Source organism: Panthera pardus, unplaced genomic scaffold (assembly GCF_024362965.1).
Source record: "Panthera pardus isolate Hobbes unplaced genomic scaffold, ASM2436296v1 HiC_scaffold_24, whole genome shotgun sequence".
Classification (NCBI taxonomy): domain Eukaryota; kingdom Metazoa; phylum Chordata; class Mammalia; order Carnivora; family Felidae; genus Panthera; species Panthera pardus.
Genome location: NW_026526810.1, coordinates 2,839,725 through 2,867,632, shown reverse-complemented (window position 1 = coordinate 2,867,632; position 27,908 = coordinate 2,839,725). Strand labels below are relative to the sequence as shown.

The window sequence follows — 27,908 nt, the reverse complement described above, 5'->3', positions numbered from 1 at the left end:
TCATGCCACTCGGCCAGCTGCTTGAGACCTTGCACCACCATTGGTAGGACCAGGTGTTCTTTACTGGCAATTTCCATCAGAAAGTCCAGTCTTTTAAACACATACTCTTCCAGTTACAGCATTCACTCTCAGAATGAAACTTTCTATAATCTCTCTTAGCAGAAAAGTGTTACCAAAATGTGGTCTCTGTTCAGAAAAAAAAAAAAAAATCAACTATGTGGCAACTCTTTAGGCTTGAACCTTCAAGAAAAAAAAGAACTATTTATTGAGTTTCCACTAGGTGCCAGGCTGTTGGCTAAGTATTTTATGTATATTTTCTCATTTAATCCTCATAAGAGCCCTCTCAGGTAGATATTATTCTCACCATCGTTCAGATAAGCAAAATGAGGCTCACAGGAGCTTGATAATCTGCCCAACGTGGTGAGGAGCAGAGCCAGGTTTACCTCGACTGTGCTGGCGCCTCTCTGTGCCCCTGGCCAGGCCACCCTGACGGACTTGCCCTTCACTGGACTGGGACGAGGTTAGAATAGCAAACTCCAAAGCTGCTCCCAAAAACACCAAGTCTTCCTGGAGAAGACTCTGCAACACATCTGCAGCTTGGCAACAGATCTCAGACACCAGCAAAGGACCTGGGAAAACTTCCAGCCTTTGCCAGAACAGCTCTGAGCCCACCCCAGCAGTTTCCAAACTCAAGCTGTATGTCAGAATCCCCTAAAACACCTTCCAACCTTGGGAATTTCTCAGGTCTCAATGCAGACCTGCTAATCGAAATTCTTTTGAGATGGGGTACAAAAGAGACTATATCTTTCAACGGGTCCCCAAAGAATGTAGCCAGTTCCAGAAGTGGGGTTTAAGAAAGACTGTGATTCTAGGACTCTGAGTATAATCCTTACCAGCCTGGTGAAAGTGGTGCCCCTAGCTTCCATCACAATAACTGCTCTATTTTTAAGAAAAGCTGGGGGAAGTGTTGGGAATCTTAGCATTAACATATGTTCATCTGACGCTCTATGGGTTTCTGTTTGGTGCCTGTGACCACAAGAAAGCAGAGAGACTTCTACCTCTCCATCTGTTTATTAACTTCTAGCAAGGCTGTAATTAGTGAGGGGCCCATCTTATTATGCTTAATACAGAAGTGATAAACAGCCACTGAGGCATGCCAAAAACTCGTTCAGGACAAGCACAAGCATGCTCTTAGCAGAAGATGGTCATTTAAGCCACAAAAATATATGGTACATGCCCTCCAAACCCAGTCTGGTTAGTTCAGGAAGTCCAGTGGGGACAGAGACTGAATACCAGCCATATTCTCCAATTTTTGTTGAAAATAGATCAAAGAAAAGAGACAGGAATGGTTGCTGCTCAGATCCCAGGTTAAGTGAGACCAGACCTAAATGAGCTAGTGCTAATTAAAGACAGTTCCAGACAGAAGTGTTTGAGATGCCAACTCCTTGGAGGAAGGTTCCATGGAGAGGCATACAGCTAATTAAAGCCCCCTTTGAGAAGGTAATATTTTTGTTCGTCTCTGGGACAGTCACCATACCTTTGGGATACTAAATATGTACACAAAATGCTAAAAAATACATTTTTATTATTTTTTAAAACTTCTTAATGGATAACTGTCAAATGACTTTTATTAGCCTTTATTTATAGAATTACCTAGGGCCATCAAAATGTTTATTATTGGGGCGCCTGGGTAGCTCAGTCGGTTAAGCGTCTGACTCTTGATTTTGGCTCAGGTCACGGTCTCACAGTTTGTGGCTTCGAGCCCTGCATGGGGCTCTGGGCTGACACCACAGAGCCTGGAGCCTGCTTCAGATTCTGTGTCTCATTCTCTCTCTGACCCTCCCTCACTTGTGCTCAGTCTCTCTCTGTCTCTCAAAAATAAATAAATGTAAAAAAAAAAAATTAAAAATGTTTACTATTGGGAAACTGTTAACTTTCTTTCCTATCTGCTGAAAAATATCACTGGCCTGGTGATGTTCATGAAATGTTTCCTAATAGCTGATGAACATCAGTTTTAAAACGTTTACCTAGACCAGAGGCTCTCACACTTGGTGCATCAGAATCACCTGGACGGGTTGTTCCAAAGCAGGTGGCTGGGCCCCGCCACCTGATTTATTAGGTCTAGGGTAGGGCCCAAGAATCTGCATTTCTAACAAGTTCCCAGGGGATGCTGTGCTACTGGTCCCAGGACCACACACTGAGAACCACTCTCCAGGACAATCCTACTTTATGTTTTTGCAATAATTTACACCTTTTAGTTATTTGGGCACACTCTCTCACCCTCTAAAGTCCCCCACTTCAGATGATACTTTCCACATGCACCCTACTCTTTGTTCATATTTGCTTGACCTTAATCCATGGAAATCCCACACACCAAAAATGGAGGATGTTTTCCTGCAAAGAGAATGTGCTTTTGCTTTCTCTGAGAGTCAGGGATGCTGCAGTTCTGGGCTCATGTGAGCTGGTGTTGCAGCTTGCTGGAGAAGTCTTAGTTCCAGTTCTTCAACACTGCCCCTGGCCCTGGGCTTACTCTCCTTATCGCCGTGTTGATAGCGGTGTTTGCCCTCAGGGGACCCTGTCTTTCCCTTGGGGTACACTCCATACACCCTCACTGTCCCTGGCTCCCAGCTCTGAAATCAGCTCAAGGGTGAAATTCTTGTTGCTGCTGTTATGGCTGTTGTTTGTTGGGGTTGGAGGGGTTCCTTGGAAGTTCCCCATACTTATTTCTGCTTTTCACATTTTATTGTGAAAATTTTCAAACACATTCAAACATAAAGAGAATGATATAATGAACTCCTATATACCCACCAATCCGCTTTAATAATTACCAACCCATTCCAATCTTGTTACATCTACACCCCACCCGGTTTTCCCTTTCACACACCCCAGACATCACATGATTTCATCCATAAATATATCTATCAGTAGTGTCTCTTTGAAAATAGGACTCCTTTAGGGGTGCCTGGGTGGCTCAGTCGGTTAAGCGTCTGACTCTTGATTTTGGCTCAGGTCATGATCTCACAGTTTGTAAGGTGGAGCCCTGAGTTGGGCTCTGTGCTGATAGCTCAAGGATTCTCCCTCTCCCTCTCTCCCTCTCTCCCTCTCTCTCTCTCTCTCTGCCCCTCCTCTGCTTGCACGTGCATGCTCTCTCTCTCAAAATAAAGAAATAAACATTTATAAATAAATAAACAAAAACAGGACTCCTTTAAAAATTAGAACTCTTTTTAAAAATAATCAGTATAGCATTATAACACCTAAAACAATATTTTTGTAATATCATTTCATAATCTTTATACAAAATTTATTCAAATCATGATTTAGATAAGCCCCATACCTTACTATTGGTTGATATCACTTGTCCTTAATAATTTATATGTTCCCCCCCACACACTATTTCTTTTTTATTCATTTTATGTTATTTGTTGATGAGACCAGATAGTTGGTCCTATAAAGTTTCCTATAGAGTGTGTTTTGCTGTTTGCATTCTTATGGTGTCATTTAACATGTTTTTCTGTCCCCTGTGTCTCCCTCAGTTCATAGGTTAAGTCTAGAGCCAGGCTGCCGAATGGAGCAGCTTTTAGCCACACATAGCTATTTAAATTAAAATTAAAATTCAATAAATTTTAATAATTCAGTTCCTCAGCCACACTACTCTATTTCAAGTTCTCAATACCTACCTATGGCTAGTAGCTACTATGTTGGACTGTGCAGACAGAATTTCTCTATCACAGAAAGTTCTACTGGATAGCTGTTCTTTTATATTCAGGTTAGCCTTGTGGGGATGGGAGCAAGGCTACTTCATAGGCAGTGTTGTGGTACTTCTATCAAAGGCACATAAAATCTTGCTCTCCTTCTTCTCATGGTATTAACAGACACCAGGGATCATTGCCTGGACTCAGGATTACAAAATCCTAGTTATAAAGTCATTTCTTCAATTACTAGCTGGGATACTTATATAAAGAGAAACTTTCCTGTATCCACTATTTGATTGTCCTGAGATAGAGTTTGCAAAGGAAAATCAATGTAAACATCTAATTCTTTGCCCTCATCTATCTACCAGTTTTCAAAACAATAAGTTGGCTCCCTAGCATCATCCAAAATGACCAGTGAGATGTTCTGTTCTGAGTTCCATTATGAACCTATAAGTTTTTAACCTATTGGATGTGTTTAGATCAACTGTAGTCTTAGCCACAACTAACAGCATTGAGTGTATAGTTTTCATATTTCCATGGCTGTACTTTTGTAACTAAATCTTAGAAGTAAGATTTCTGAGTCTAAAGGTAAGTGTACATGTAATGTGTTCACTGTCTCATGCTTGGCGTACGGCTACTCATGCATTATTTGTGGACTCTTTACCCATAGTAAATCTAATAATAAGTTAGAAACAAGTAATAGCTCTAAGTAAATGCTGGGATGCCACTCTCATCTTCAGCTGCTGGATTCTGATATGAACATGACTTAATTAGTTGGGGTGATTAATAATTAGAGTCTGCAGGAGGGCCCCAATAGCATATTCAAGTTTTCAATAAAACCACTTATTTTAATTTGAGAAAGAGAGAGAGTGGGGGAGAGGGGCAGAGGGATAGAAAGAGAGAATTCCAAGCAGGCTCCACACTCAGCATGGAGCCCAACACAGGGCTTGATCCCACAACCTTGAGGTTATGACCTGAGCTGAAATCAAGAGTCAGATGCTCAACCGACTGAGCCACCCAGGCACCCTCCCCACAACAAAACCATTTTAAAGTAGTATAGAAAACAGTAAATGGTGTGTAGAAGCTATCTGACCCACCCCTCTCATCTTATACCTGGGGAAACTGAGGCTTGGCATTTTCCTTATGCCTGATTTCCCCTAAGTCATCCCAACAACTGACTTACAGTTGGGACTTCCGTTCCCTGCAAATCAGACACGGGCACTTTTGATTTGCCTATAGACTATCTTTTGCACAGGACCTGATTTTTCATTTAGGACCAGATATCTCTCCCTTAATCTGCCATAACCCTAGTCAGGTGAGCAGCCTGTGTCCAGGAGGGCAGGAATGAGCAACCACCTCAGAGGCATCTTGCTTCTCCAGCCAAAGCTGCAGCTCTGTGTTTCATCACTGCCAGCTCTAGATCCCCAGGAACCAGCCTCCAGATGCCTCTCAGCACAGCAGGAGAGCCAGCCAACCCTGGCTGTCACCACCCCCGCCTTCCCCGGGGAAGGAGGCAGCCATTCCCACTCCTGGAAAGACAGACATGATGACTAAAAAAGCAGTCCACCTACGGGACCCTAAACTCTTCCTCCAGGGTGTGGAAGCCAGGGTTGATCCTGCCTGGCTGTCAGGTCAGGGCTCAGCGAATCAGGCCAATGAGAAAATGAAAGACGTAAGGGGCTTGCTGATAGCTTCTCCCAAGATCCCTCATTCCACTGCCTGGTTCTCTGCCTGGGGCAAAGCACCAGAGGGGACTGGGTCCTCCCCCCCCCCCCATGCTTCACTGGCTGGGATCAGCACATGTAGATGAAGACTGTCTCCCCAAAGACATACGAAAGGGCCCTAGAGAGGAACCCCCCAGAAACTGACTCCTTGTGTTCTGGAGTTGTCAGTTGCATTAACCCTGCATCCAACCTCCCAGCAACCTGCTCAAGTAAGGCCACTCTCTCTTCCTCCAGACCTGAGGTTCATCTCTAAACCACACCATCCGCCCATGACTGCCTGAATGCCATCCTGCTATATTATCTCCAAAGAGCACAGGTCACTCTTTGCCATATCAGGGACCAGTGATTTCAGCTGGGATTCCCAGATCCTCATAGTTTGTGACAGTAGTGATATTTACAAAGTTTTCAAAACAGTATAATTTATATTTCTCGTTCTATCTAACTGTGCCCCCCAAAAACTGAGTGTGTGTGTTGGGGAAGGGGAGTTGAAGCACATAAAATACTGGCCGTGGGAGAAAGCTACAACTTTGGCGGGGGGGGGGGGGGGGGGTTCTCTCACCCTCCTGCAAGGTAGGGGCTCAGAGCACTTCCTTTAGGGAGTCTCTTTCTTCATGGTCAGAGAGAGGGGTTTTAGGAGCAAGCAGACCTGGGTTATAATCCAGCCTTCATGAATGCTGGCCGTGTGTGAGCTATAACAAAATAATCACTGTGAACCCATTTTTCATCTCCAAAACTGGGGAACACCCGCCTCACAGAGCAGAGGTGACAATTACATGAGATAAAGTGGATAAAGCCCCTAAGAGAGCCCCAGGCACATAGTAGGAGCTCAGGTAATGCTGGTTTCCTTCTACCATCACCTTCTCCCTGGCCAGGGTGTCAGAGAGGTTTCAACTTTCCTATCTGACAGACACAGTTTTAAATTCTCTTTCTGTCACTCAACAGTCATTTCAGCCATGGGTGACATTCCCTCTCTGAGCCTAAGCTTTCTCATCCATGAAAAAAATTTTTTTTTTCTTTTGCAGGATTGCTGTGAGGGTTAGCGATAAAGTGCCTTGAGGCGTTTGCTCAACCAAAGGTAGCTCTTACTGGTTTTCATGGCTTTTCCCCTCCCCACCACATGGGCTCCAGCTGAGAAGCACCACATTCTGGGCATGGGCAAATCTATCATGGGTAGATAGTGGGTAGATCAAACATGACCATGCTGTATGCCAGGAATTCTCAAAGGGGGACCTAGCCCCCCTCCCAGGGTGTGAAACCCACTTCTTACAGGGGGCACCTGGGTGGCTCAGTGTGTTAAACGTCTGACTCTTAATTTTAGCTCACAGTTTATGAGATCGAGCCCTGCATCAGGCTGCACGATGACAGTGCAGAGCCTGCTTGGGATTCTCTTTCACTCTCTCTCTGCCCCACCCCTGCTCGTGCTCTCTCTCTCTCTCTCTCTCTCAAAATAAATACACTTTAAAAAATAAAAAGAAAATCACTTCTAGGAGGGAGCAAAAATTGGTTCTATGGGGTGAGAAGAAGGCATCACAATGGTCTGGGCTCCTCAAAGGGCCACCATACGTGAACAGATACATGGTGTACCTGTGGTATTAAAGTTTCATGGTGGGGAGGAAAGGGTTAGCAATTAGGAGGAAAAAATATCTAAAAAGCCTCCTGAGGGCTAATAATGAAAAAAGAAAAAAAGTTGAGAAACACCACTATATATATAGACCAGAAACATCTGAGAAAAAAGGAAATGGCTGACTGAAAACTCAACACCCCAGTCTGGGTTAGCAAGAGCGCTGGGGGGGGGGGGGGGGGGATGGGGGGGTGGTAGGAAAAAACAGGTGTTCAATCCCACCTGCTGGGAGCCTACAGATGATTCTGGTGCCACTGCTTTATTTTTTTTTTTAACTGAGTTTTTTTAAACTAAAAAGAAGAAAGAGCTAATATATATTGAACGCTTACATGCTAGGCATAGTGCCTGGCCTATTAGCTATATTAGTGCCACGTGATCATGAAAAGTAGGCTTCAGTTTAACAGATGAGAAAACTGAGGTCCCTTGAAGTTAAGCATACAGTTCGTTCTGGAGTCTGTGTTCCCTCGAGAACATCGTGCTAAATTATGCCTGGTGTTCTGGAACCACTATGAAAGAGAGCCCCCTTTTCACTCTGGTAGGTGTCCTGGTTTGGGTAATAAATAATCTTCCCATGTCACCCCTACATGGTTGTGCCGTCCAGCCCTCCAGGGGCTTGGACATAAACAGGGCTGGAATGAGAGCTATTCAATCCTGAAGAGCCTCTTGCACCAACATCCTCATCAGAGGAGGCACAAAGGTTCCTGGAGGAGAGGAGGCTGAGTAGAACCAAGAAAAGTGGAGAGTTATAAGAGGACTCCCATGTTCAGAAATCACAGCCCACCTCACTTTTGGAAGGATCCTGCACAAAGCCCCAGTGGACGCGTGTGGACCTTTGGGAGCCCAGAGAAAAGCAAACACCACGTGTGTGGTGACCCCACCTCGGCTGGCTGGAAGCATCGGTTCCAGCATCTGGTGGATTGCATAACTTACTAGCACACCTACACACAAGCAAAGAAGCTCCAGCCAGGGTCTGGTTGCCAGGGCGCCAGTCCTGCCCAGGGACCCCACAGCCTGGGACTGGAAACGGCAAGGGTTTAGAGTTGCGGATGCAAGCCCTGCCACCTGCCCACCCAAGGTATCGTCTGCAGACCCTCGCTGGGCTCTGCAAACTGACATCTGCAAGTTCAAGCAGGAAGTCAAGGCTGCTGGAGACATTCTATTTGAGCCTGCATCTGAATAATTTAACACTCCCTCCAAAATAGACTATCATTAGAATTTGTCAATTCCTGTGCATTTGAGCAGTCTCCAAAAAAGAAAAGAGAGAGAGAGAGAGAAAAAAGGGAAGGAAAAGTTCCCATACATACTGCCTGAGAGCAGTGCTATGGGAAGGTGGCAGTTCAATGTTGGTTTCTTTTCTAGAGTCAAAGCCCTGTGCTTACAGGTGCCTCTGACCCAACAGACAAACACAGCCCCTTCCACGTCTATTTCACTCTAAAACCAAGTCTGCACTGTGCACACAGGATGTCAGAGAAAATGCCTGTTTCTCACATGGTCACAGATGTCCACTGCCACCTTCACCACTTATTCTGTGTGTGACCGTATTCAAGTCCCTTAACTTCTCTGGTCCTCAGTTTCTCTATCTGCAAGGTATGAGTAATAGCATAGCCTTCCTCCTGGGGTTTTTATAGCATTAACTGAGCCAGCAGGGGTGATGGGAGAGGTCTCCCTTGCTCTGGCATGTAACAGATCCCAATAGTCTTTAGTCTCCCAGTCCTTATTATGCACCAACTGTATGTAAAATGCTGCTGGTTCCATGTTCCACAGACAGGCACCCTTTCCAGCAGAAACTCATTTTCTTTTTTTCCCGTTGCCTATGCTGCTGAACACTCATTCTAAAAGCAAACCACCAACAGTGGAACAAAAAACAAACAAAATACATGGATACATATACACACACACACTACACATATATGTAGACACACACACACACACGCACACACACACTCAACTTCCAAGGCAGGTGTTCACATCAGCTGAGCCCCCATCCTGCTTGTCAGTGACTGGAGAGCCCCCAGTAAGTACCTAGTTTTATTCCCTTGGGGGTTGTTCCAAACCTTTCTCATGAATCCCGTCCCACTTCCTAAACCTTCCCTCCTGCTTCCCGATCACATTCCCAACTCAGTGAACCCTGTCGCCTTGGCTCACAGTGACTCCCACCTCTGTCCACCCCAAACTCTCCCCCATCCCCTGTGCTCTGCCTCCCCAGCACCACTACTGACTTCTAAGGCTCACCTCCTCCCTGGGCTCAGCCCCGCCTGCCCCCATTTGTTCCTGAACTTGGTTCCATCCACCGCCTCCTCCCTCTGAATCTCTAAGCTTGGTCTCCTCACACTATTCCTTTTTTACCCTATAAAGATGCTCAAATATCACACCATCCGGAAACATTTCTCTCAGCAACCTTTCCCGCCGCCTTGAGCTGAAAGGGCTCCACTTTAGAAAGTCTCGTCTCTGCAGTTTTTCTACTAAGGCTCTATTTCCAAAGCAGCCGAAGAAGCCTGAAGTTCCCGCTTCAAGGGGAAAGCAAGAAAATTAAGCATCCTCGGCCCGAAACACCTGATCACAACCTAAGAGGAGCCAGATCCCATGGGGCACCTGGGTGGCTCAGTCGGTTGAGCGTCCGACTTTGGCTCAGGTCATGGTCTCGTGGTCTGTGAGTTCGAGCCCCGCCGTCAGGCTCTGTGCTGACAGCTCAGAGCCTGGAGCCTGCTTCAGATTCTCTGTCTCCCTCTCCCTCTGACCCTCCCCAGCTCACACTCAAAAATAAATAAACATTAAAAAAATTAAGAAAAAAAAAGAGGCAGATTCCAAACCTGCTCCAGGACATTAGCTTCGAACAAACCTCGGCCAATGTCAGCACTTTGGGTAATTTATGGAATAACACCTATTGGTCACCTGGCACTCGCCTTTGATTGGACCCTTCCCTGGATTCCTGGAGCAACATGTCCCCTAGACCCTTTTCTGATATAAGTGCCTACCCTGGGCCACAACGAGACTCCTTCTCCCTTTCCAAATCTCCCAGACACTCTGTCTTCTCTTCTCTGTCACTCACGCTATTCAACAAATTCTGTTTTTTCTCCGGCACACTGTGGGGTCCTCCTCTGGGTTCCTGGACCCAGCCAGCCTGTATCACTTTCACCAGCAAATACCTTAAGGAATGTGTGGATTCACTGGACCCCCATCCTCCTGGACCCCCTTCTTGGTCAGCCCTCTTCTCTTCGGGACCCATGCACCCTGCTCTCTCCTGGATCTCCTCCTTCCTCCCTGAATGCCTCTTCTCTCTCCCATTCCCTGCTCCTCATCCTCCAACTCCAGTTTAAATAGAAATGTTTTCTATGACTCTGTGCATAGCACACCTCTCTTCTGCCTCCACCCTGTCTCCCTGGAAGATCGCAGTCACTCCTCCCACATCACCACAACACTTGACCCTGGTCTTGCCCCTGAATTTGCAATTAGCTCATGAACCTGCCCACTCGGATGTCCACCAGCACCTGCTGAGCCATGCCAAGTGTCAGCCACTGAACAAAGCGCTCTCCCAGGCTGGCACACTGAACTCTCTCGAGCCCCCTTCACGCATGCCATTCCTGCCTCCATTTTACAGGAAACGAAGCAGAGGCCGAGGAAAATCGTGCTCATGGGCACATACGTAGTAAGGGGCAGGGCTCGGATTCTAACCAGGGGACACACCAAAACCCACAAAGTCATACTGCCTCCAACCACAGACCAGAGCAGATTGAAAAACATCCCCTCCAAAGAAGCCATGGCTCCCTACTGCCTAACAACTTCCCCCACATAGGCCCTCCTGGGGGTTCTCGCCCACGCCAGGCTCATCGTGCTGGACGCCTATGTGGGAGCTCCACCTGGGTTCCGTCCACCTTTGCAGCCACATCTGTGCCCCCGGACCACATTCCCATCCTGGGCTGTTCCCAAACATACTACACCTTTGCTGGCTTTGGCTTCTCGCCTGGCTCAGCCACAGTGCCGCATTGCCTCTACTCATTCAACCCCGGGCGACTGACCTCTCCTTCAGCACACCCATCACTGTGATTCTTTTACCCCTGTCTAGAAAGCTGCAGGACAAGGGACTTGCACATGGAGACACAGGGACCTCATATTCAACCAGGTGGCGGGGAGGTGGGGGGCGTGGGGGGGATTCTGGACACCGGGTCGCTATCTGCTTCACTCACTTGTTCTGACGCATGCAGAAAAATCATTGCTTCCAAGCTGCAAAGTTCATTGTCGAGGGAAAGGACAGAACAGCTTTTGCGTGCTGACACCTCCCCCAGTTCTCCCGTCCCACTTCCTCGGAGAGCCGGCTTGGAGGCTGGCTCACAGTGGGAGGGGGTGAGCACAGCTCCCCGGAGGGGCTGACAACCTCTGTGAGACACTGCATGGGGCTGGTGATGCGATGTGACCCCGGAGGGGGCAAGTGCAGTTTCTGTACAGTCTCGAGTTTGGTTTGAGCCCTTGGGACGAACGTGAGAAGGACAACAGGGCTCACAGGTGTGCTGCCTTCCTTTTCTCTATGGAATCCGCTCAGATACCTGGGGGATGATTTTCTGTGCAGGGCCCCAAATATTATTTGCTGCCTCCGCCCGAGTCTCCTTAGAGTCCATAAAATACATGTCACATCAAGGCTAATAATGAGAAAAAGAAAAGAAAAGCTCAGAGAACTACTCCTGAATCTGCTTAGCTGGGCAGAGCTAATGCAGAAATCCTGATGAACCCCTGGGACTATTTATTTCTACACCCCCAGTATGCAGGGGTTAAAACTTGAACTCCATCCGTAAAGGCATCGGGCTAGACTCAGCAGAACACTTAGCTCCTCCTTCCCACCTCCCCCCTCTCCACCTCCTCACTGCCATCTCAGCTCCTTATGCACCCAAACCCCCTCTGGGCTGTTCCTGGGCCCATTCTGGGTCTGTTATGCCTCTGGAGTATTTCTTTCCTTTTTCATCCCAGAAGCTATTTATTCCATAGAAAGAGCTTTTCTTTCCCAAAATCAGGACAGGTGGACAACCTGCTTTCTAAGCCCCTACTGAGCCTCTCCGCCAGAGGATGCAAGAAAAGCTGGCTGGACAGGGCTTTCAGTGTGAGGTTAGAGACTACAGAATGCCTTCCCAGCAACCTCAAACAGGGGGGCATGGCATAACAAGCTTGTTCTAGAACAGCCACACAAAGGGTGCAGCTGATCTGTTTCCAGGCTGGCCTTTGCCCATTAATTAGTTTATGATATCCCAGAATGTTGAAATTCATCGCCCACGCTCCCTACCACACTCATCCGTCCTTTTTCTCTTTTCTCTAAAGGTAAATCTAAGCCCCAAGGGGCAGGACAGTGAGAGAACATTTCATAAGCATTCTGCCACGAGCCCAACTTAGAGCTGAAAGCTTGACATTCATTCAGTCCCCACGAGGACCTTCCAAGGTAGCTACAGTTATTACCCCATTGTATAGAAAGAAAAAATGAGGCAAGCTCAGAGAAGTTAAGCAACTGGCCCGGGATCACACACTAGGGATGGATGGAGCTAGCATTTGAGTCCATGGTTTCCGATTCCAAAATCTCTGCTGTGTGGCCGGCAAGACAGATGACCAGACTGAACTGCTCAGCTGTAGACTCCTTTAAATTTTTTTCAACATTTATTTACTTTTGAGAGACAGAGAGAGAGAGAGAGAGCATGAGCGGGGGAAGGGCAGGCAGAGAGAGAGAGAGGCACAGAATCCCAACCAGGCTCCAGGCTCTGCTCCAGGCACAGAACCCGATGTAGGGCTTGAACCCATGAAATGTTCATCATGACCTGAGCCAAAGTCTGACGCTTAACCAGATGAGCTACCCAGGTGCCCCAGATGTAGACTCCTTTAGAACAAAAGCCATACCTTAAACGCCTCTGTATTCCCCAAAGCACTCACCAAAGGAAAAGACCTCTATGGGTGATAAAAGAATGAATGAATGAATGAGTGAATGAACAATTAAATGAAATAAGAAATAAAATAAAAGATTTTCCTGCTTCCTTCTGAAGGTGGTTTGTAACCTGATTTGCTGGTTTAGTTTTACAATAAAGCTAAACACAGAATGACACCAGCAACTGAGGAATGTTAGCTTTTGAGGCAGACAGGGCAATTCCCGGCACACCTCATGAAGATCTACACCCGTAGATTCCTACATTCCCACCACCTGGTTGGGAAACTGTATTCCTTCTCCTGGTTCTCCACTTACCTATCTAACAGAAATAAGTCTCCGCGTCCCTATCTGTTAAATGGATCAGAAAGGAAGCATGGTGTAATGAAAAGGACAGAGCTGCTGGCCAGAATAGGTTCCAACCCCAGGGAACTACTCAGCTTCTGTGAAACTCAGTTTCCTTTATGTCCACATGGAGTACTAACACCCTCCCCCTTGCCTCCTCGGGAAGGGAGGACGACCTCAAAAATTAGAGAATTTGGGGTAACTAAGGTGACCAGCTGACCATCATTCAAGAATCTTCCCAAATCTGAGTTATCTCAGGATAACTGTGGATAATTGCGGAAGGCAGAGAAATGACACCCCCCCCCCCCCCCCCCCGCCGAAAGCCATCCATGTCCTAATCCCTGGAGCCTGTGCAGGTGTTATTTTACATGGCAAAAGGGACTTGCAGATAAGATTCAGTTAAGGATCATAAGAGCGAGAGACTATCCTGGGTTATCTGAGTGAACCCACTGTAGGATCGCAAGGGTCCTCATAACTAACGGAGGAAGGCAGGGGGGTGTCAGAGTCAGAGAGAAATTTGAAAATGCTAAGCTGCTGGTTTTGAACATAAAGAAAGAGGCCGTAAGTCTAACAATGCACTGGGCCTCCAGACACTGGAAAAAGTAAAGGAACAGAAGGAAATGTTAGCCCAGTGACACCCATTTCAACCTCTGATCTCCAGAACTGTGAGACGACAAACGTGTGTTGTTTTAAGCCACTAAGTTCACGGTCATTGGCTCCAGCAGCCATGGAAAACAGACTATCCTTGCCTGAGGTCTGGCTCCCACCCTAAATCAGGTTGCACCAACCCTACACCGGCCCCTCTAAATTGATCACGCATTCTGGACAGAGATATCAACCAGAATGCCACATGGCTTATTGCCAAGGAGAGATCTACCTGTCAGACAGGATGCTCAGCTTGGTGTGACTGGCGTCCCCTCCTCCCCTTAGGCAGACCAGCGTGGGAAGGATATCTGGAAGGAGGCTGAAGAACACAGAATTGCAGCAAGCAGAGGCAGATGAGTCACCCGGCTCCAGCTCAGAGACCCCATACCCGTGCCCACAGCAGCAGCAGCCTCGCCAAGGGACCCCTCCTACCTGAGTCTCTCGGGGACAGTGCCCTCTCTCTTACACGGACTCGGAAGCCACCCGCTGACACCACCTTCTGAGGAGCTCCCCTTTCCCCGCACACTTGGCTGACCAACACCTCTGAAAAGTGTTAGATGTGCTTTCTTTAGAATTCTGACAATTAAATAGCTAATACATTTAAAGCACTTAGAACACAGGAAGCACTCAGCAAGTATCAGGTATTATCATTATTGGTATATTCGATCCAGTGATGTTCAAGTACAGTGGCGCTGGGGGCCCTTTTCTCTCTTCAAAGTGAGTTCATTTTCCGACTCTGCTCCTCATGCCCTGATGTTAACTTTCCAGGTTCTCGAGGGAAGCCTCATCCCTTGTACCAACTGCACGGGGGTGATGATGAAGAGGTCACCTGGGATCACTGTCAGGTGAGCTGGGGGATCCTCTTTAATAAACGAGAAAAGGTAGGGGCACCTGGGTGGCTCAGTCAGTTAAGCGTCCGACTTCAGCTCAGGTCATGACCTCACAGTTTGTGAGTTCGAGCCCGTGTAGGGCTCTGTGCTGACAGCTCAGAGCCTGGAGCCTGCTTTGGATTCTCTGTCCCCCTCTCTCTCTGCCCCTCCCTAACTCAGGTTCTGTCTCTGTCTCTCAAAAATAAACATTAAAAAAAATTTTTTTAAATAAATGCGAAAAGGTAGGTGAAGCTGTGAGTACAGCACCTGGCACAGAACAGAAACTCGGGTGTTTACCTCATCACTCATTCACTCTCTGTCAGGGGCTGAATTGTGCCCCTCAGAATTCGTATGCTGAAGTCCTGGCCCCCAGCACCTCGGAATGTGACTGTGTCAAGATAGGACCTTTAATTTAATTTTTTTTGATGTTTATTTATTTTTGAGACAGAGAGAGACAGAGCATGAACGGGGGAGGGTCAGAGAGAGAGGGAGACACAGAATCTGAAACAGGCTCCAGGCTCTGAGCGGTCAGCACAGAGCCCGACGCAGGGCTCGAACTCACGGACTGTGAAATCATGACTTGAGCCGAAGTTGGACGCATAACTGACTGAGCCACCCAGGCACCCCAAAGTAGGACCTTTAAAGAGGTGTAAACATGAGGCCCTTAGGGTGGTCCCTGACCCCATCTGACTGGTGTTCTTATAAGAAGAAGAGATTGGGGGGGGATGGGCATCTTGGTGGCTCAGTCGGTTGAGCATCTGACTTTCTCTCTGCCCCTCCCCTGCTTGTACTCTCTCTCTCTCAAAAATAAATAAACATTAAAAAAAGAAGAAGAAGAAGAGATTGGGACACACAAGGAGACACCAGGGATGTGCGCACGCAGAAGGACGCCCGTGTGGAGAGTGGGTGGATCATCAGGGTGGCATCCTCAAGCCACGGAGAGAAGCTTCAGAGGAAACCAACCTGCTGGTACCTCGAAGTCAAATTTCTAGCCTCCAGAACCACGTGAGAAAAGAAATGTCTGCTGTTTAAGTCGCCCAGTCGTGGTGTTTTGTTACGGCAGCCCAAGCCAACTAATGCACTCCCCTTTGGAGAACAAATACTTTTTAAAAAAATGTTTCTTCACTTTTGGGAGACAGTGTGTGAGCAGGCAAGGGGCAGAGGCGGGGAGGGGGACAGAGGATCCAGAGCGGGTTCTGCACTGACAGCAGGGAGCCCGATGTGGGGCTTGAACCCACGAAACAGGAGGTCATGACCTGAGCTGAAACCAAGAGTCAGACGCTCAACAGACTGAGCCGCCCAGCAGCCCCGAGAACAAATACTTTTGCATTTCTGGACAGCAGAACGTTGTAGTATGACTTCGCAGCAGCCTCCCATCTCTCTGTGGGCTGAAAACGTCTGCTTTGTACACGAAGGGGTACGTGCTCCCACAAGCGCAGGGCTGCTGGGCACGCGTGACAGGGTTTCTCGCTCCCTGAGGAAGAGGGTGCCACTAGCTTCACGATCCCCCCAAGAGTCCTGCTTGGAGAGTCACGCATCGTCGCCTGCAGAGGAAACGCCACGGGCACTGCGGATACGCAAAGCTGTAAAATCGCAAATGACAGATTCGTGAGGTCCCTGAGAGAATAAATAGCGAGAGCAGATGGAGAGATGAGGCTGGGAGGTTTCATTTAAATCTTAATAACATTTTGATAATTGAATGAATGTAGTGAGAAAACCATAGCAGACCAGTACTGGCGAGCCAAAACCGTTGCCCACCCAAGCTGCCTTTCCCATAATGAGGGGCCAAGGTTACGCGGACAAATGGCGTCCTAAGGGAGATTAAGCACCCTCTCTGAACTGGCAAAGCCAGGTGTCTTGTGATGGGGTGACATTCAGGGCAACACAGTGCACCCCACTTTCCCTATACACCTCTCCAGGGCACGTCTCTCGACCACAGTCCTCCACACGGTCCCACGTGATTTCCAGGTAAAGGGGTGACTTACAGACATGCAGACAACACAGACAAGTGTGTTCACCGCTCAGGTCTGTGTCCCCTGGAGATGGCTTAACCACAAATCCAGCCTGTTCCCAAGCAGTCTCTGGAGACCTTCAGTGAAGACAGGCCCAGTATAGAGAAAAAAAGCACCAGGCAAGGAGTCCACAGGCCTGGATCACCACTCTATTGTGCACCCCTTATAAGACTTGGAATGTGTGATTTAGCTCCCCTGTAAAATGGAAACAACACTTCCTACCTCACAGGAATTTGTTGCAAAGGGTAAGCGAGGTCTGCTCTTCAGAAAATGGGAGGCAATTAATTACCTGACATTCAACAAACTCAAATTCCCCCACCACCCTCATTTCTGTCCCACAAATGGCACCATGTACACAGGGACCCATGAGCGTTTGCCCCATGGATCTTGACTTTTGAGGTTATTCCTGGATAAGCACATGCCGACTCTATGGTTTTATGGCCCACCCACACCCGCTTTCCTCAAGCTCTAAATAGACATCTTGGGTCTATTTGCACCTGGGTGGCTCAGTCAGTTGAGCCTCTGACTTCGGCTCAGGTCATGATCTTGCTGTTGACGAATTAGAGCCCCATGTCGGGCTCTGTGCTGACAGCTAAAAGCCTGGAGCCTGCTTCAGATTCTGTGTCTCCCTCTCTCTCTGCCCCTCCCCTGCTCATGCTCTGTCTCTCTCTGTCTCAAAAATAAATATAAAACATTAAAAAAATTTTTTTTAAAACAGACATCTTGGAACATGTAGGCCTGAAGACAGGCAAAAGGTTGGGGCAGATGAGCCCCAGATGCAAAATATGTTAACTGGCACATCCAGGTTTGTTAAATGGCTCAGAGAGCTGAAACAAGCAACTAGAAGCAGCAGAGAGGACGGAGAAGGAGCCAGAACTGGGGAGGACCAGCTCTACAGCAAGCGTGCTGGCAGAGAACAAGCAGGGGACTGCTGTCCAAATGGCTCACAGCACAAAAGGCTGGGGCAGAGTCAACCCAGCAGGAGAAAGCTTAGTGATTAAAGATGATTCACACAGAGAAACCAACCTCAGGCACTCCTGCTTTCCTAACTGAATCCTCAGGGAGGATGTCTGGGGACCCCATTTGCGAGCAGTGTTGATGGAGCGGAGGGAGGGCGCCTATGATAAACACCCACTCTGAATCAGGCTCTGTGCACACCTGACCTGCATCCACAGCATCCCTGGCCTAATGAGATATATATCCATAAGGTAATATGTTCATAGTGCTTGGCATATTGGGAGTTTTACCAAACAGGGACCAGTTAGCACATATTGGAAATGCAGTCTTTGTAGTAAGACTCCTGGAGTCAATGGGCAAGATCACATTAAAAATATTGATACAGGGCACCTGGGTGGCTCAGTCGGTGAAGCGTCCGACTTTGGCTTAGGTCATGATTCTGCGGTTTGTGAATTTGAGCCCCACGTCGGGCTCTGTGCTGACAGCTGAGAGCCTGGAGCCTGCTTCAGGTTCTGTGTCTCCCTCTCTTTCTGCCCCTCCCCCATTTGTGCTTGCTCGCGCGCTCTCTCTCTCTCTCCCAAAAATAAATAAACCTTAAAAAAATATTACTGATACAAAGCAATGCTTTCTTAAGGTGGGTGTGGAAGGGAAGGAAATGGAAAAAAGGAAATAATTCCCTGCTTAGGAGGAGGACCCACCACAGTTCAAGAGAAAGAATGTTCTGATCTCATTTGCTACTATTTCTAACGCCAACTCCTCCCTCTTCCGTTCTAGCTAGGGAGTGCCCTGTCTGGTTTGCCTGGCTATGGAGTCCATCTTCAGAAGAAAAAGAAAAAATATAAAAAGGTACAAATGATGAGAGAATATAATAGGCATGAAAGACAAAGAAACAAAATTCTACCCAAGAATTATAGGTGACTCCAGCAAGAAAATAAAAACAGTAGAAACCAAAATAATAATTGAAGATATACTCTATCACTGGGTCCTTTGGCTGCATATTGGGGTCATTGGGCAGTTTATTTTAAAAAGTCGATTTCCCAGCCCCATCCCTACAGTTTTGGGCTTTCCTAACTGTCTCAGGACAGTTAGGAAGTGAATTTTTTAAAAATAAATTCCTCAGCTGATTCTGATGTACAGTCAGGTTTGAAAACCATAGCACTAGATGAAAACCTGCCTAAGGAGGTCTTTAGGGGGTTCAGTCAGTTAAGTGTCCGACTTCAGCTCAGGTCATGATCTCACAGTTTATGAGTTCAGGCCCTGCATCAGGCTCTGTGTTCCTGGAAACTGCTTCAGATTCTGTGTCTCCTTCTCTCTCTGCCCCTTCCCTGCTTGCACTCTCTTTCTCTCTCTCAAAAAAAAAAAAAAAAAAGATAAATAAACATTTTTTAAAAAATAAAAAAAAACCTGCCTAAGGTGACAGAACAAAAATTTGTAGGTTCATAGACATTAGTCCCCACCACTCAAATTGCATGATTTTTAAGTATTTATTTATTTATTTTGAGAGAGAGAGAGAAAGATAGTGTGATCACAGGGCGGGGGGCAGAGATAGGGAGAGAGAATCCCAGGCAGCCCCCCTGATCAGCGAGGAGCCCTATTCAGGGCTCAGTCCCACAACCAACCATGAGATCATGACCTGAGCCAAAACCAAGAGCCAGACACATAAACTGAGACACCCAGGTGCTGCTCGATTTGCTGGAATCTTAAAGAAAGGAATATATTGTAGAAGTTAACAGCTCAAGCTTCAGAATCAGAAAGCTCTGAGTGGGTGCCATGGCACTGCCATTCGCCATCTGTATCACCTGGGGTAAGTTGGGAGGATTAAGTGAGATACTAAATTTAAAGAACCCAAAGCCTCACACATATTAAGTTCTCAATAAGTATAAGTTTCTATTATTTTATTATGATTTTTAAATGCAAAGTTTTATAGGGAGACTGAAAACAAACATTGAGTAAATAAAGAAATTTACCATGTTATGGAATGCCAATTCTCGCCAAATGGTTTGCAAGGTTACTACATAAATACAAATGTAATTTGTAATAAAATTGAACTGTAATTTCTATCCAAATTCCTCCACCAGGATTTTTTTTTTAACTTGGCAACATGATTCAGCAATTTATCTGGAAGAATAAATGGGTGAAAAGAGCCAAGGAACATTTTAAAAGAATGAAGAGGGACTTGTACTGCTAGATATTAAAACGTAACATAAAACTAAAACAATTACATTAGTTTGGGCACAAAGAGGCAGAAAGATCAAATAGAACAAAATAGAAGGTGGATTTTCAATTCACTGGTGAAAGGAGGAGTATTCATTAAGTACATATGAAAGAACTGATTAACAGATAAGCGGACTAAAATAGAGACAGATCCCTACCTCACACTATATGCCATAATAAAGTCCAAACGATTAACATTACATCACATATAAAATAAAAGTAATAAAAATAGTTAAGACATCCAGATGAGTACTTTTCTGCTTTTAGGGTAAAAAAGGACTTCCTAAGCATGAAATGAAAGAGATTTTAACTGAAAATACTGGTAATATGAGTATATAAAACTAGATTTCTACATGGCTAGAAGACCACATAAACACAAAATTAAAGGCAAATAGACTGGAGAAATGTTGACAATAATTATAAGTCACTGATTTAATATCCTCAATATACACAGAGCTCTTACTAACAATATACACAGAGCTTTAATGACAAATACAGAAAACACCAACACTCAATTTGAAATGGCATAGAGCATGAAAAGACAGTGCTTATAAGAGGAAACACAATTAGTAAGTAAAAGTGCTGAATCATGTTAGCAATCAAATAAATGAAAAGTAAAAGAAGATATTTTCTCATTTAACAAACAGACCATGTTTGATTTTTCTCTTAAAGGTAATACTTCAAGCAAGGATACATTGAGGAGGCACTCAGACATTGCTGCTTGTAGGGTAAATTAGAACAAACTTTGTGGCTAGCAAACTGGAAGCAGAAATAAAGAGCTTTATAGTGCGTCTTACTATTTTCCAAATCTTATTTAATAGCAAGCACCACTTTTCTAATCAGAAAAAAATTAATAAGCATCAGAAAACCAACTATTTGCATGGCAAACTTGAACGCTCACTGATTTCACCAACAGATTTAGGTAATTTCAAACTTCCTTGCAAACACAAGGTTTGGAACAAGTCGCCCGTTTGTGTGACATTAGTTTACAACAACCAGAGCCCGAAGTGGGATTTGTCACTTGCTAAATTCAAGCAGGTCACCCAGCAGCCCAAACCCAAGCACAAGAACAAAAGAACTGCTAACCATAACTTTGTACTTGCATCTCAAATGACAGAGAACCTTCAGCACAGCTTACCTTTCCTCATCCACTTTAGCCACTAATCTCTCCCTGAATGCTAAAAGATTAACAAATTAGGAGATTTATCTTTAAAAAGACAGTTCTTATCTTTGGAAAAAGCTTGTTCCCCCAGAAATGCCAACCCTTTGCTCCTTGCAAAGATAGGTTTTCTACCAGGATTTTGTTTATGTATTTTGGACCCTGCCTTATTCTCAAAAGTGAAGCAACTTGGCTGAGCCTCCTGCAGAGAATTCCATCTGCTGCAGGCCAGACAGAAGCTGGAGATTAGGAGTAAAAGCCAGGAACCCCAAGCGGATCAGCCAGCATGCCCACACCCCCAGACCCTACCTCCGTGCAGAAAGAGCTCATTAGCCCATGCATAAAATATGTAAGGTTCCAAACCGAGCTGAAGGAGCTATACAGAGAGGCCAGAAGTGGAGAAAGGAAGTAAACCAATTTTGTTCACTCAACCCAGAATGGGAGTGAAGCATAAAAGCAGTAACAATGGTGGTGGTGGTGGTGATGGTGGTGGTGATGGTGATGGTGATGATGATGATGATAGGGAGATGTCTTTCCCTGGCATTACTCTGGTTTGCACTGGCCTCTCTCATGCCGATGGCTGCTACATATGCAGATTTCTTGAGGCAAAGTGTTCAGTCTCACTTTGGTCCCCATTGCACTGAGGAGCCGCTCAGAGAGGGGCAGCCAAGTCCCACCTCAAAGCCACCAGCTGTCCTCACATCCGGCCATTCTTTAGGTAGATTTCCCACTGGTGCAGGATTCAGCATCATGATTCAGCTACTATTTGGACAGCCCCAGGGCTTCTGCTCCTCCCCTGAGTTTTATGCCCCTCCCATGGAGACTTTTGCACCTTCCTGAGCCCTTAATGAATGCACTGGAAAAATGATCTTTTTTCCCTTGGCACTATACTACCATCCATCCTTCCCTGCTAGCATGGGCTATTCCATGAAGCCACCCATTTGCCAAAATTTCCAGACTACAAGTAGGCATCAGGCTTTATGCGTTCATTGCCCCAGAATCAGCAGGTGCATCAAGTCCTCAAAGGAACTCTGTTGTACAGCCACTTGAGTCCATTAGTACCCCAAGGGGTTGGAGGGTGGCTGACTCACAGGTCAACAAACACTCAGCCAGGGTGTATGGTGCCCCGTCTCTGCCCCCCCCTCCCCCCGGCAAGATCCCATCTCCACAAGGGAGTCTCTCAAAGCCCCTTCACTTGACTTTGTGGAGAATGAGAAGCCTTTCACTTTCAAGCAAGTACCTCCTATAGGCCAAGGTTCCAAAGATTCTACGTTCCTTTTCCATCTCTATACTTACATAGACCCTGGGCTTAGACTTGAGGGCTCTGAGGCCAGTTTTGATACCTCCTGGGAAGTCACAAGGGACCCCAGTTATCTGTGGCTCAAGTTAAAAAGCAGAGTGCCTGCTTAAGTGTCCAACTCTTGATATAGGCTCAGGTCATGAGATCAAGCCCCATGTCAGGCTCCATGCTGATAGCACAGAGCTTGCTTGGGATTCTCTCTCTCCCTGTCCCCCTGCCCCTCCCCTTCTCTCTGTCTCTCTCAAAATAAATAAGTAAACTTTTTAAAAAAGCAGAATGCCCAAGACTTTTTATTTTATAGGTTTGCACTCTGAGTGCCATTCTGGGACAATAGAAAAGTCCCATCAACATCCTGTTACAGAGCTAACTCGCGTTGTTACACAAATCATCATTCCTGATGCTTCTCCTCCATGTAATCATGATCCATGTTCTTAGCCATGTAACAATACAGTATTTTCCACTGTAAGAGGAGAAGTGTACTCTCCCACCTCATTGATGTTGGGCTTGGCCATGTGATATACTTTGGCCAATGAAATGTTAGCAAACATGATGTGCACAGAGGCTTTAAATGTGCATCTAATGTCCTTTTACCATTTGCCATGAGAACAACATGTCCCTAGTAGCTAACGGTAGCATCCTGATAGCTGGATTGAACCTGACCTGCAGCGTGGAGAGCCACCCCAGCTGACAAGCCAGCTCCTAAGTGACATAGATAATGTTTGTTGTGTGAACCACTGAGATATCTGGGGATGTCTGTTATGCAGCATTATCATTATGCAGTAATAGCTGACTAATACACTTGCTCTACACCCAACGTCATGCTGAGCACTGTATTATCTCATTTAATTCTCTTAACAACTGAATGAGATAGAGCACTATTAATATTGCCCTCGTCTTACAAATAAGGAAAGTGAGGTGCAGAGCAGTTAAGCACACTTTATAAGTAAAGGAGATGAGCTTCAAACCTAGTAATCTGAGTCCAGAGCCTACACTCTAACAGCCATGGAACAGAAAACAGAAAGAGAAACGTAGCTCTCTGCACTTTCAAGTCTGTACTCTGGTGCTGACCTTGGGCTCTAAGCCACAATGGCTCCTTGTGAGCTCCCTATCAGCACAGGTCTGACCAGATCCCCAGGGCCAAGGCACTTTTTCTAGTTCTGTCAGTGCGTGCAAAGAGAATGAGACTGGCTTCCCTGCCAGAATGCATGACCCTTTCCTGAACTTTGAGGAGGGGAAGTCCCACAGGGAATTCTAACCAAGGAACAATCCTGCCTTTGTGAAGTGCAGCCATCCCACGTTCTGCACGGGATTGAGCGACACGCCTCCTCATTCTCTGCCTGTTTTCATTCTCTCTCTAAGCAAACATCTTCGGGCTTTTCTCCTTTGAAAATTATTACACAACTACCAGCTGCCGGGATTATACAAATAGCCTGATAATAGCCAGGCGATAGGCTGTCCGGTGTTCAAACGCCAGCACCCAACAACAAAGAAGCCCAGGGTGCCAGCTCTCATTCACAGCCTGCAGACAGCAGCAGCAGAAAGCAGGCCACCCACTCTCTCCCAGCTTCGGAGCGGCAGGCAGTTTGGTTGGGTCCCAAGACAGATTGTTTTTTACTCATCATCTTCCAAGATTTTCTATGCACAAAAGAATGCAAAGTCACATTCTTTGACAGAACAACTCGTCATCAGAGTGACTCAACAATGCACTTTCTTTAAGCAAACTCAGTACCCCCAATGGGCAGCAATGGTGCTTATGGGTCTTCAAGTAATAGATGAGCTAGCAGCTCAGAGGGCAAGGCTCATGTCTTGCTTGCCCATCACTAACCCCAGTGCCTAGCTCAGTGGGCAGTCAGTAAATGTTTGCTGGAGAAATCAATGTAAATGGGATTTAAGGGGGAGAGGGAATCCATCTTTGAGTTTTGCTTATTTTAATTTTTATAATGCAAGGTTGGGGCAAGCAAGGACATGGTTATGGAAACTGGAAACCATTTGAAAAGGAAGGAAAGACGGAAGTACAGCCAAAGTCTTTGACACTCGCCAACAAAGCTAATACTTAGGATTCCTTATTTCAGCAAGAGAAGCCAGCCCAGGGTGTGTGGTGGCCAACTGTGGGGTCTGCCTGTCCAGCAGCCATGTCCCCTTTAGTGATAGTCCTCAGTTTTCCTCTGAGAACCACCCTCCCACCCGATATGCAACTTATAGTGAGGGTACCCTTGGGTGTGGACCAGGCAGATATCTTTCAGAATGGGAATCTTGGGCAGAGCACCCAAAGCCAGACAATGGTTGGGGAACCCAGCCCCACGGAGGTGTTTCTAAATAGTCCACCTATCAATAAGGAAGCAGGCTGGACTTTCCACAGACAGACTGGAGACTTCCCCAGAACAATATGGAATTTACATCAGCACCAGACAGAGCTCTCCCACTGATCCACAGTTTGACTCTTTCAGCTAAGCTCCTTTTCCTGAACCCTTCACTGGAGACAAGCACAGAACTGAGGCGAGATCTCCAAGCTGGAAATTGGGGTTGTGGTCACACATTTACTACAGGAAATAATAAGTTACTTCCCCTGTCAGGGCCTCAGTCTCTCCCTCCATAGCATTAAGGGGCTGGGATCAAATAACCACAAAGGACCCTTGTATGCTGGGTCAACAGAAATTGACCCCTCGAAGCCCTAGCTCTTGGCAACATAAAGCTCCCATTGTCTGGGGCAGTGAGGCTGGGAGTTTAAAGCAGTTAATCCCCCAGCTGGATGACTCGGACAAAGAGGATTAACCCTCAAATGAGAGAGTCATCATCCAAATATAGAGCAATCCCAAGTGCATATGCCAGAAATGGGAAGAACAAATTCTTGTTCTGGAACCTTTTGTGGAAGCTGATAGATTAACCCCCCTGCACCCCACGGTCAAGGTGTTATACTTTGTCCACCTTCCTCTCATACCTTTCTTAATTCTGCAATCCGGGGTCACAGCAATTCCCCTTCGACATATGCAGTTTTCTTTAAGGTGCTCTGAGCTTGGTAAGTAAGTTTGAGCACCTGCTGTGTGCCAGGGGCAGTGTTAAACACCAGAGCTATGGTGATAGAGAAGATGACACGGTCCCAGCTCTCAAGAAGTCTCCTGTCAAGTGGGGAAGCACCTACTGAGTACCATGTATTCTGCTAAGCACGGAAGAACCATCATCTCCTTGATAAATGCCTCTCAATAACACCAGAAAGTAGATCTTATTGTCACCATTTCACAGATGATGACACTGAGGCTCTGAAAAGTTAAACAACCTACCCCAAATTATACAAGCTTTAAGTATCAGAGCAAGCCTCTTGGCTTAAAAATTATATGCGACAGGGGCACCTGGGTGGCTCAGTCAGTTAAGTGTCTGACTCCTGATTTCGGCTCAGGACGCGAACTTGCGGTTTGTGGGATTGAGCCCCAGTCAGGTTCTGCACTGACAGCCTGGAGCCTGCTTGGGATTCTCTCTCTTCCCCTCCCTGCTTGTGCGTTCACATGCTCGCTCTCTCTCTCAAAAATAAAAATAAATTAATAAACATGTTTTAAATTATATAGGACGTAAAATGTACCACACCAAGAATGAATCTTTAGGTAAACTATGGGTTTCAGGGGATTATGATGTGTGAATGAAGGCTCATCAGTTAGTTATAACACGTGCACCACTCTGGGGGGTGGGGGGGGCAGGGTTGGGGGAGGCTGATAACCATGGATGCTCTGCATGGGTAGAGGCAGAAGACCATGGAAATTCCCTGTCACTTCCACTCAACTTTGCTGTGAACCTAAAACTCCTCTATAAAAATAAAATCTTTTTAAAAAATTGATTTTGGGTACCTGGGTGGCTCAGTCAGTTAAGTGTCCTACTTCAGCTCAGGTCATGATCTCATGGCTCATGGTTTCGAGCCCTGTGTCAGCTCTGTGCTGACAGCTCAGAAGCTGGAGCCTGCTTTGGAGTCTGTGTCTCCCTCTCTCTCTGCCCCTCCCTTCCCTCCCTCTCTCTCTCTCAAAAATAAATAAACATTTTTTTAAAAATGGATTCTAGGGGAGCCTGGGTGGCTCAGTCAGTTAAGCATCCAACTTCAGCTCAGGTCATGATTTCACTGTTCATGAGTTCGAGCCCCACATCAGGCTTTGTGCTGACAGTGCAAAGCCTGCTTGGGATTCTCTCTCCGCCTCTCTCAAAGTGAATAAATAAGCTTTAAAAAAATTTTTTTAATGGATTCTACAAGATAGCCCCATCAGTATTGTACAAGTCAGAAACAACGAGAGAAGGAAGGGGAAAATACTGAACTTTAGACTTTTCAGAGTGTATATGCTCCTGGAATAGTCACCAGAGGGAAGGCTGATGTTTAACCCCACACCCTCCTCTGCACTGAAGGAGCTCCTTAAAAACAGGCAACCCAACGGTCAACCCAGGGCCAACTTGTTAATTTCCATGTTGCCAAGAAACACTCTTCTTGACTGTTGACAATGTGTTCCCATAAGCTTCTGAAAAAAAGGCTAATTACAATTTCAGGCTCTGTATTGGTGAAGGTAGGGTGTCAGTCGGTATTTTAATATAGACAAGGTTTATTTCTTGCACATGAGACAGCCCCAAGCAGGACCAGCCAGCGGATGGGAAAAGGACCTGGAAGAGCACATGGAGGTTCAGCCGCCAGGGACTGGTCACATGGCCACACCCACTCGCAAAGGAGGCTGGGAGATGTAGTCCACATGCACCGGAAGAGGAGGAAATGGGTTTTTTGGTGGGGGTTTTTTTGTTTTTGTTTTTGTTTTTGTTTTTGTTTTTGTTTTTGTTTTTGTTTTGATGAAGAGCTTGCCAGTCTCTGCCACAGGCTCCAAAAACTGCATACAACTCAACATACTCACTTAGATGATGGGATTATAGGTGGCTTTCCCTTTTCCCAATTTTCCAGTTGTGTGGTTCTAATACATCCAAAATGGTGGCTGGAAGGGGAAAGGAGGGGAAACCCACTAATTAGTAACTCTTGGAGCAGTTATGGGTTGGAATCGTGTAATCCAGGCAACGGCCTGAGAAATAGTGGCTCAGGCTCTGTCAAATACAGGACACAGAACTTTCTGCTCCATTTGTTCTGGGCAACTACGGTCTAAGGACTTTTTTGTACTTCTTAAATGTTATCCGTGGTCTCTTAGGTCTTTCTGTACCTGAAAGCATCTCACAGACATCAATTTCCAAAGCTGTCGTTTCTCTAATTGGATGGATGTGTATGATGGAGGCCATATCGGACTTCTGATCCACTCAATTCACACACAGCCAGGACTTGTGGCTGCAGCACAGAACAGCAAGCAGTTATCTCCTTATTTACAGGACCATTTCAAGGAGCCAAGACAATCAGCTCCTCTATGCATCTCAGTGGTTCCTGAGCTTTTTTCTCCTTGGCACACCTGATGATAACCTTTAGCCCCCCCCCCCCCCAAGAGATTCCACTAAGTGTTCGCACCACTTTCCAACAA

At 46.3% G+C, this 27,908-nt stretch overlaps 1 protein-coding gene across 5 annotated transcripts in view; it reads right to left on the bottom strand.

The window, feature by feature from the left end:
• SV2B (synaptic vesicle glycoprotein 2B) overlaps positions 1–27,908 on the bottom strand; it is a 220,326-nt gene that overhangs the window by 158,209 nt on the left and 34,209 nt on the right. The window contains exon 1 of one of the 5 annotated variants that reach the window (XM_053888752.1): positions 21,679–21,701. The exons of the other annotated variants lie outside the window; for them this stretch is intronic. The gene's annotated coding sequence lies outside the window, so the exon portion shown is untranslated. Of the gene's footprint in view, positions 1–21,678; positions 21,702–27,908 lie in introns of those variants that run through there. 5 annotated transcript variants of the gene reach the window in all.